The 7,186-nt window shown below is 45.8% G+C and overlaps 1 pseudogene across 1 annotated transcript; it reads left to right on the plus strand.

Annotated features, from left to right (window-relative positions):
* Positions 1-1,581: 1,581 nt before the first annotated feature.
* Positions 1,582-6,402, plus strand: LOC103637003 (PLN03140 superfamily - NB-ARC domain superfamily pseudogene; annotated as a pseudogene). The gene is made up of 6 exons (NR_161390.1): positions 1,582-2,144; positions 2,250-2,507; positions 2,634-2,954; positions 3,045-3,095; positions 3,186-3,276; positions 3,565-6,402. The product of NR_161390.1 is annotated as a PLN03140 superfamily - NB-ARC domain superfamily pseudogene (transcript).
* The last annotated feature ends 784 nt before the right edge of the window (positions 6,403-7,186 follow it).

Here is a 7,186-nt window from a genome sequence, read left to right on the forward strand (position 1 = left end):
ACAACATTCCTAAGCATCAAGACATCGATTCCACGCATTTGGTTCATTGTGATAGCATCTAGAGCTCTTGTTGAGTTGTGGACTCATTGAGCTCTTGTTGCGACTTGTGTGCGTGTTGTTGCTCTGATTTTGAGTCTTGTATGCGTTGCTAGTTTCTCCCTTACTCCGTATTTCTTTGTGAATCTTAAGTGTAAGGGCGAGAGGCTCCAAGTTGTGGAGATTCCTCGCAAACGGGATATTGAAAGGCAAAGCAAAACACCGTGGTATTCAAGTTGGTCTTTGGACCGCTTGAGAGGGGTTGATTGCAACCCTCGTCCGTTGGGACGCCACAACGTGGAGTAGGCAAGCGTTGGTCTTGGCCGAACCACGGGATAAACCACTGTGTCATCTCTGTGTTTGATCTCTTGTGGTATTGTGTTTTACTGAGACTCCTTTCTAGCCACTTGGCAATCATTGTGCTAACACTTAACAAGTTTTTGTGGCTATAAGTTTAAGTTTTTACAGGATCACCTATTCACCCCCCCTCTAGGTGCTCTCAATAACATGTGTATCATTTTTGCATGCACGATTATCTAAGTTTCGAGTGACTTGTAGTTCAAATCTAATTTTTTCGAAGAAATTCAAATAAACGAACTAAATCTACTATCTATTGAAAACACTATTATAATTGTCCCAAAATGGTACATGTAGGTCTACATAGTGTAGGAACATACCAAAAAAAGTTTGGTGGCCAAAATTAAAAATAAAATATGCTTTGCTGAGTGTCCACAGAAGACACTCGGTAAAGACCTTCTTTGCCGAGTGCCAGATATTTGACACTCGACAAAGAATCTGCTTTGCCGAGTGCCGGCTTTCGGCCCTCGGCAAAGGCTGACGGCCGTCAGCTGTAGACGGCCGCTAATGGCCCTTTGCCGAGCGCCATCTTTGTCGAGTGTTAGTATTTACCGAGTGTTTCTCTGTGCCGAGTGTCCCGCACCCGAGTGTCCCGCACTCGGTAAACAATCTCTTTACCGAGCGCAGGACTTTGCCGAGTGTGGCTCTCGGCAAAGACGTCTTTGCCGAGTGCCCGAAAAAAAAGCACTTGACAAAGAGACTGACACTCGGCAAAGGCCCGGATTCCGGTAGTGAACGAATAACGGGCCTGCTGACTTGTGAATTGACATAGAACAGGTTTCAAAGTTTTTTCAAAATAACAGGGAGAAGGCTGGTGACATGTGACTCTAGTAAAGCAACGAGACGACACACTGGTGACCTAACAGATTTCAAAGTTTTTTGAAAAAAACAGGGAGTTGTTGAAGCATTATATTTATTGGATTTATTGTTTTTGAGGTGATTTTAACTTTCTTATTTTAGGAGTTATCTATTTACTACTATTAAGGTTGTAAGGGGTAGGCTGCCTCCCCTGGTTCTGCCTTCGACGAATCTGCACCGTCGACTCGCTTCCGTAAATCTACACCGTCCGCCCGCCCACGCCCACGTTCGTCCCCCCGCCTCCTTCCCCACCCCGCGTGAGCCGCCGCCTCCCCGCCTCCCCCTTCAGTCCGCCGCTCTCCCGCGGATCGTTCACCTTCACTCCATTCTGAGGATCTCATCAGCACGCTCTCCGGCGCGGCGGCGGCCCTTCCTTCGAGACTAGGAGCTCGCCGTCGGAGTCATCCCCTTCCCCAATCCCTGCGACGCGTTCGGCCGGTCCGTGCGGGAGGAGGACGACGATGAGGCGCTGCGCTGGGCGGCCATCGAGCAGCTGCCCATCTACGACCGCATGCGCAAGGGCATCCTCACGGGGGCCGCGGCCGGCGTCGAGGAGGTGGACATCCAGGGGCTCGGCATGCAGGAGCGCAAGAACCTCATCGAGCGCCTCGTGCGCACCGCCGAGGAGGACAACGAGCGCTTCCTGCTCAAGCTCCGCGACCGCATGGAGCGGTGAGTAAAAGAAAGAAAAAAAAGTTCAGCTCTTATTTGAATCCTTGGTCACCGGTGAAGTGAAGAGAAATTCAGAAAGCGATTGTAAATTGACCTGCAGGGTTGGGATCGATAATCCGACGATAGAGGTGCGTTTTGAGAACCTGAACATCGACGCCGAGGCCTACGTCGGCAACCGAGGTGTCCCCACGATGACCAACTTCTTCTCCAACAAAGTCATGGTATGCATCTCATCTGCAGCAGCGGGCACCCCTCCATGCTTCCTAGGCAGCCACGGAGAAGGAATTCCTTCGGCTACTAACTCTCGTGAGCTGCTCCCATCATAGGATGTACTAAGTGCTATGCACATCGTCTCTAGCGGGAAGAGGCCTGTCTCCATCGTTCACGATATCAGTGGGGTCATAAGACCCGGCAGGTAAGAAGCCAAAGAATTTTAAAGTGCAAGGTTTTCAGTTTTTCTGTAGTTGTACTTACTAACTGGCACTTCGTTCAGAATGTGAACGTCCTTGCTGCTTGGACCTCCTGGATCTGGGAAAACAAGTCTACTTCTGGCTTTGGCAGGGAAACTTGACTCCAATCTGAAGGTATCACATCTTGCGATAATTTCTTGATTGTGAACTTCTGAATTCTAGGCAAAAAGGGTATATATTGGGAGAGAGAGATAGCTGTAAACTGTACTGAATAGGTGAACTTGCAATGGTAATTTTCAGGTGTCAGGAAGAGTGACTTACAATGGTCATGACATGGATGAATTTGTCCCTCAGAGGACATCGGCATACATCAGGCGGCACGATGTTCACGTCGGCGAAATGACGGTCCGGGAAACACTTGCCTTTTCTGCAAGATGTCAAGGAGTCGGAACGCGTTATGGTATGTAAACACAGACATTGGAAAGGAACACAGATAATTATTCACCTTCGGGGTGAACCTGATGGTGTTTTCAAATTACGCAGACATGCTTACTGAGCTTTCAAGAAGGGAGAAAGAAGCCAACATTAAAACCAGATCCTGATGTCGATGTTTACATGAAGGTAAAAATCCATTTAATTCTAACCAAATCCTGTGTTTACATTGGAAGTAACAAAGGTTACTCAAAGTTATTTGTGCTTCTGTGCAAATAGGCTATCTCCGTGGAAGGTCAGGAGAGCGTGGTTACAGATTACATCCTCAAGGTAAGTAAAAATATACTGCAGAAAAAGAAAATATGAGAAATGGATATATATGCCCCCTAACAGTAATTGTATTTCTTTTGCAGATTGCAGATTCTGGGTCTGGAGATCTGTGCGGATACAATGGTTGGAGACTCTATGATCAGAGGTATCTCAGGAGGACAAAAGAAGCGTGTCACAACCGGTATATGCAATCTGCAGTTAAATTAAGAATTGTGCATCATACCCTTTGGCCCTGCTCGAAAAAAAAATCTGATTTCTTCAAATCAGAGTTGCAAAAAAAAAAAAAAATCTGATTTCATGTCTGATTTCTATGAGTAGAGAATAGAATAGCGCCTTAGTAGAGAATAGACCCGTATAAAGTTATTGGTATCAACAGTAATCAGGTACCATCCTATCATTATGACCAATTCTAGCTTCTATAATTGACGCTAGCTAGGATAATCATTTGACGCTAGCTTGCTTCTTGCAGAACGATGGCACAGCAACAGCTTCTTTCTTGCTAACCATTGCTAGACATAACTTGACGAAAAGAATAGAGCACATAGAAAACGTTCTCAATGATTTGAAGAAATCACATCTGTTGAACCAGCAAAGCAGCAGCAGCAGCAGTAAGAAAGAAAGGAGTAGCAGGCATGAGGATATTGAGTACCTGTACAGAAGCATTGAGCGGAAGGTAATTGGTCGAGATAAGGAGCGTGAGAAGCTTATCAGTATGCTTCGTAGGGGACCTGGTCCGGAGACACCAAGCTCCAGTAGCAGTAAACATTATTCTGTGATTGGTATATATGGCATTGCAGGGTCTGGGAAGAGTACCCTGGCACAATATGTCTGTGATTATGAGAAGGCCGAAGGCCAACATTTTGACCCTGTCATGTTCATTCATGTGTCTCAGACATTTAGGGTGGATAAGATATTTCGTGACATGCTGAGGGAGATCAGGAAGGACAGGCAATCTGACAGCAACAGTGTTAAATGCCTACACGATGAGCTGAAGGAAAATGCTTCTTGTTGGTACTGGATGATCTCTGGGTCACTCGTGAGAATCAGGAGGAGCGTGCTATTCTACTTAATGTGCTCGATGCTGGGCAGAGTGGAAGTCGGGTTCTGGTGACAGCTCAGAAGAAAGATGTAGCTGCAGCGATAGGCGCTGAGGAGCAGATCCCGATTCCGGATATGGAAGAGAAGCAGTACTTTTCGATGTTCATGCACTACGCCCTAGAAGGCAAGCGTGTTGGTGACGGAAGGTTTATAGCAATAGGGAGAAAAATCGCGAAAAAGCTCGGCAGATCACCCATTGCAGCAGTCACAGTGGCAGCACGGCTTCGGAGCAACAGCAGCATCGATTTCTGGGAGACAACAGCGAACCTTGACATGTTGGACGAAACAATGGGAGCTCTGTGGTGGAGCTATCAGCAGATAGGTGTAGACGTCCGGCGATGCTTTGCATACTGCAGCACTTTTCCCAGAGGATACAGGTTAGTACGAGGCGAGTTGGTTCACATCTGGATAGTGCAAGGGTTCATAAACACCAGGGTTAATGCAACTGAGCAACCAGAAGATATAGGCCTGCACTACATTAACGAACTGCGGACCTTCTCATTTCTGCAGATAGAAAGAACAGTTTTTGGCACTGAAACGGAGGCGTTCACGATTCATGACCTGCTACACGAGTTGGCAGAGAGGGTCAGCGGAAGCGAATGCTTCAGAGTTGTTTCAAATAGCTCACCAAAACATATTCCGCAGGAGGTTCGCCATCTCTTTGTTGGCACTGGGACTGACAGTAGAGCAGCTATCGCAAAGAAAATTCTAGGTCTGGTAAATCTACGCACTCTCATCATCGTCGAAGAGTACAGCGAAAACAAGAGGAAAACATTTGCAGCTGAAGATGATGAGGAACGGTCAGGCCGCACCTTAGTTAACGAGGAAGTCTTGGGCAGAATGTTCAGGAGCCTGAGGAAACTGCGGGCGCTGGTCGTTACAACGAAACAGTACCATGAACCAGCGTTGTTAGTCCCAGCATCTATCGATTAGATGAAGCATCTGCGTTATCTAAGCTTTAATCTGGACTGTTCTCATCGCAGTGTGGAGCTTATTTTCCCAAGCACATTTAGCAAACTTTACCATATGCAGAGCATATATAGTGAGAAAATTTCCTGCGCCAAAGACGTGACACAAAATCTCACTTCCTTGCGGCACAGCTCTTCGTCGTGGATGGGATTTGCAAACGTTGGCAGGCTGACGTCGCTCCAATCGCTACGGTACTTCCAAGTGAAGAGAGAACAGGGGCACGAACTGAAGCAGCTGAAGCACCTGAACAACCTTCGAGGCACTCTGGCGATTGACGGTCTGGGGGTCGTCAGAAGCAAAGAGGAAGCTCTTGAAGCACACCTAGCCAGCAAGGAACAACTAAGGAAACTGGAGCTGACATTCTCTGTCCGTTAGGCGGGGGATCCGAACGCCGTGGCAGAGATACTTAACCGCCTTTTACCGCCGGAGGATCCAACCAACCATAGGTACCATGGCTGGATGATGGGAGGCCAGGCTCCAGACGTTGCTGCAGAGGTCCTTGAGGGCCTTTGCCCCCCGAAGGATCTTGCAACACTCACAATCAACCGCTACAAGGGTTCGAGGTACCCTAGCTGGATGCTGAGTAGCCAGAGTCCAGGAGCGCTGAAGTACCTGCAAGAGCTTGAGCTCCATAACTGCAACCGATTGGCATCTTTTCCTGAAGAAGAGACCGAGCTGTTCAGTTGTCTGCGTGAGCTACTGAGCTTCGAGTTAGCTTGTGCGACTGGGACAGCATGCCAGAAAATATGGAGCCCCTTGTTTCGCTCCAGAGTGTATTGATTATGAGGTGCGATAGGATGGAGCGCCTTCCAACCCTGCCCCGGTCGCTTGCGAAGGTTGAAATCCATGGGTGCCGCGTCCTCAGTAGAACCTGCCAATCAGAGGGACACGAGAACTGGCAGAAGATCCTGCACATTCCAGAGAAAAATATATCCCCAAGAAGGAGCATGGCGCAGTGAGGGAGGGAGGACGATGAGACCACTGTTTCCATGTTTACCAGCGACAACTGACCTGGGATTGTAATATGCATCCATTAACTGAGGATTGTTCTTATACGTTTGTGATGAATCCACCTGACAATCTTTTTTTTTTGAAAATAGGTACACTAGCTATTATTATCAGTATTATTGGAAGTGTACTTAATGGATGATCAGATCTTTTTTATTCTCTCTATTTGGGGAACTTTCTTGTAAGACTTTTTCGTCTCTCTAAATATATAAAGATGTGCAGCTTTCCTGCTCGTTCGATATCTTTTGTTACGAAAAGGGATGGATGACCAAATTTGTTCTAAGGACGGTATCAGTCATTGTCCAGAAAGCATGCTAGACTTCTTGCAAACACTTGGAGAAATAATTTTAAATATCTTTCAATAATTGCTCTTGAAAGACTCACTTTGCAACATCTTTAGCACATATGAATTTCCAAATATAATTTTGATATCTTTAGAATGGTCTTTTTAATATGACTTTGATCAATGTTTTTCCCAACTTGGTGACTACTTGTCAAACTTGTTGCTCTTTGATCCAATTGATAGTATGGTTTTCCATAATAGATCTCTAAATTGAAACGACTTGTTTTTAACTTTTTTGGTTTATGCTATGGCAAAATGAGCCTTGTCCTTCTCAATATCCTTGAGTGTCTTTAATGTCTTTTCTACTATCTTATCAATATTGTCCATCATTATATCATGATACATAAGAACAGATTACTCTCGTTGCTTAGCAACTCTATATGCATTCAAATTTACCTCAAGTCCTCAACGTGTGCTACAACCTCTTGCCCATATACTAAGGAGTTACTTTAGTATCACCATGACTAGACACAAGATTGGAGCCAATTGCTATTACTTCCGAAGATTAGAGTCTAGAGAGAATATATATATATATATATATATATATATATATATATATATATATATATATATATATATATATAGTATATGTATTTAGAGCCCTAGGCTCTATTTAACTATAGGAAGCCCCGACCACGTACCGACCAGGTGCGCGACCGCACCGGACCCTTTT

Source organism: Zea mays, chromosome 8 (assembly GCF_902167145.1).
Source record: "Zea mays cultivar B73 chromosome 8, Zm-B73-REFERENCE-NAM-5.0, whole genome shotgun sequence".
NCBI lineage: Eukaryota > Viridiplantae > Streptophyta > Magnoliopsida > Poales > Poaceae > Zea > Zea mays.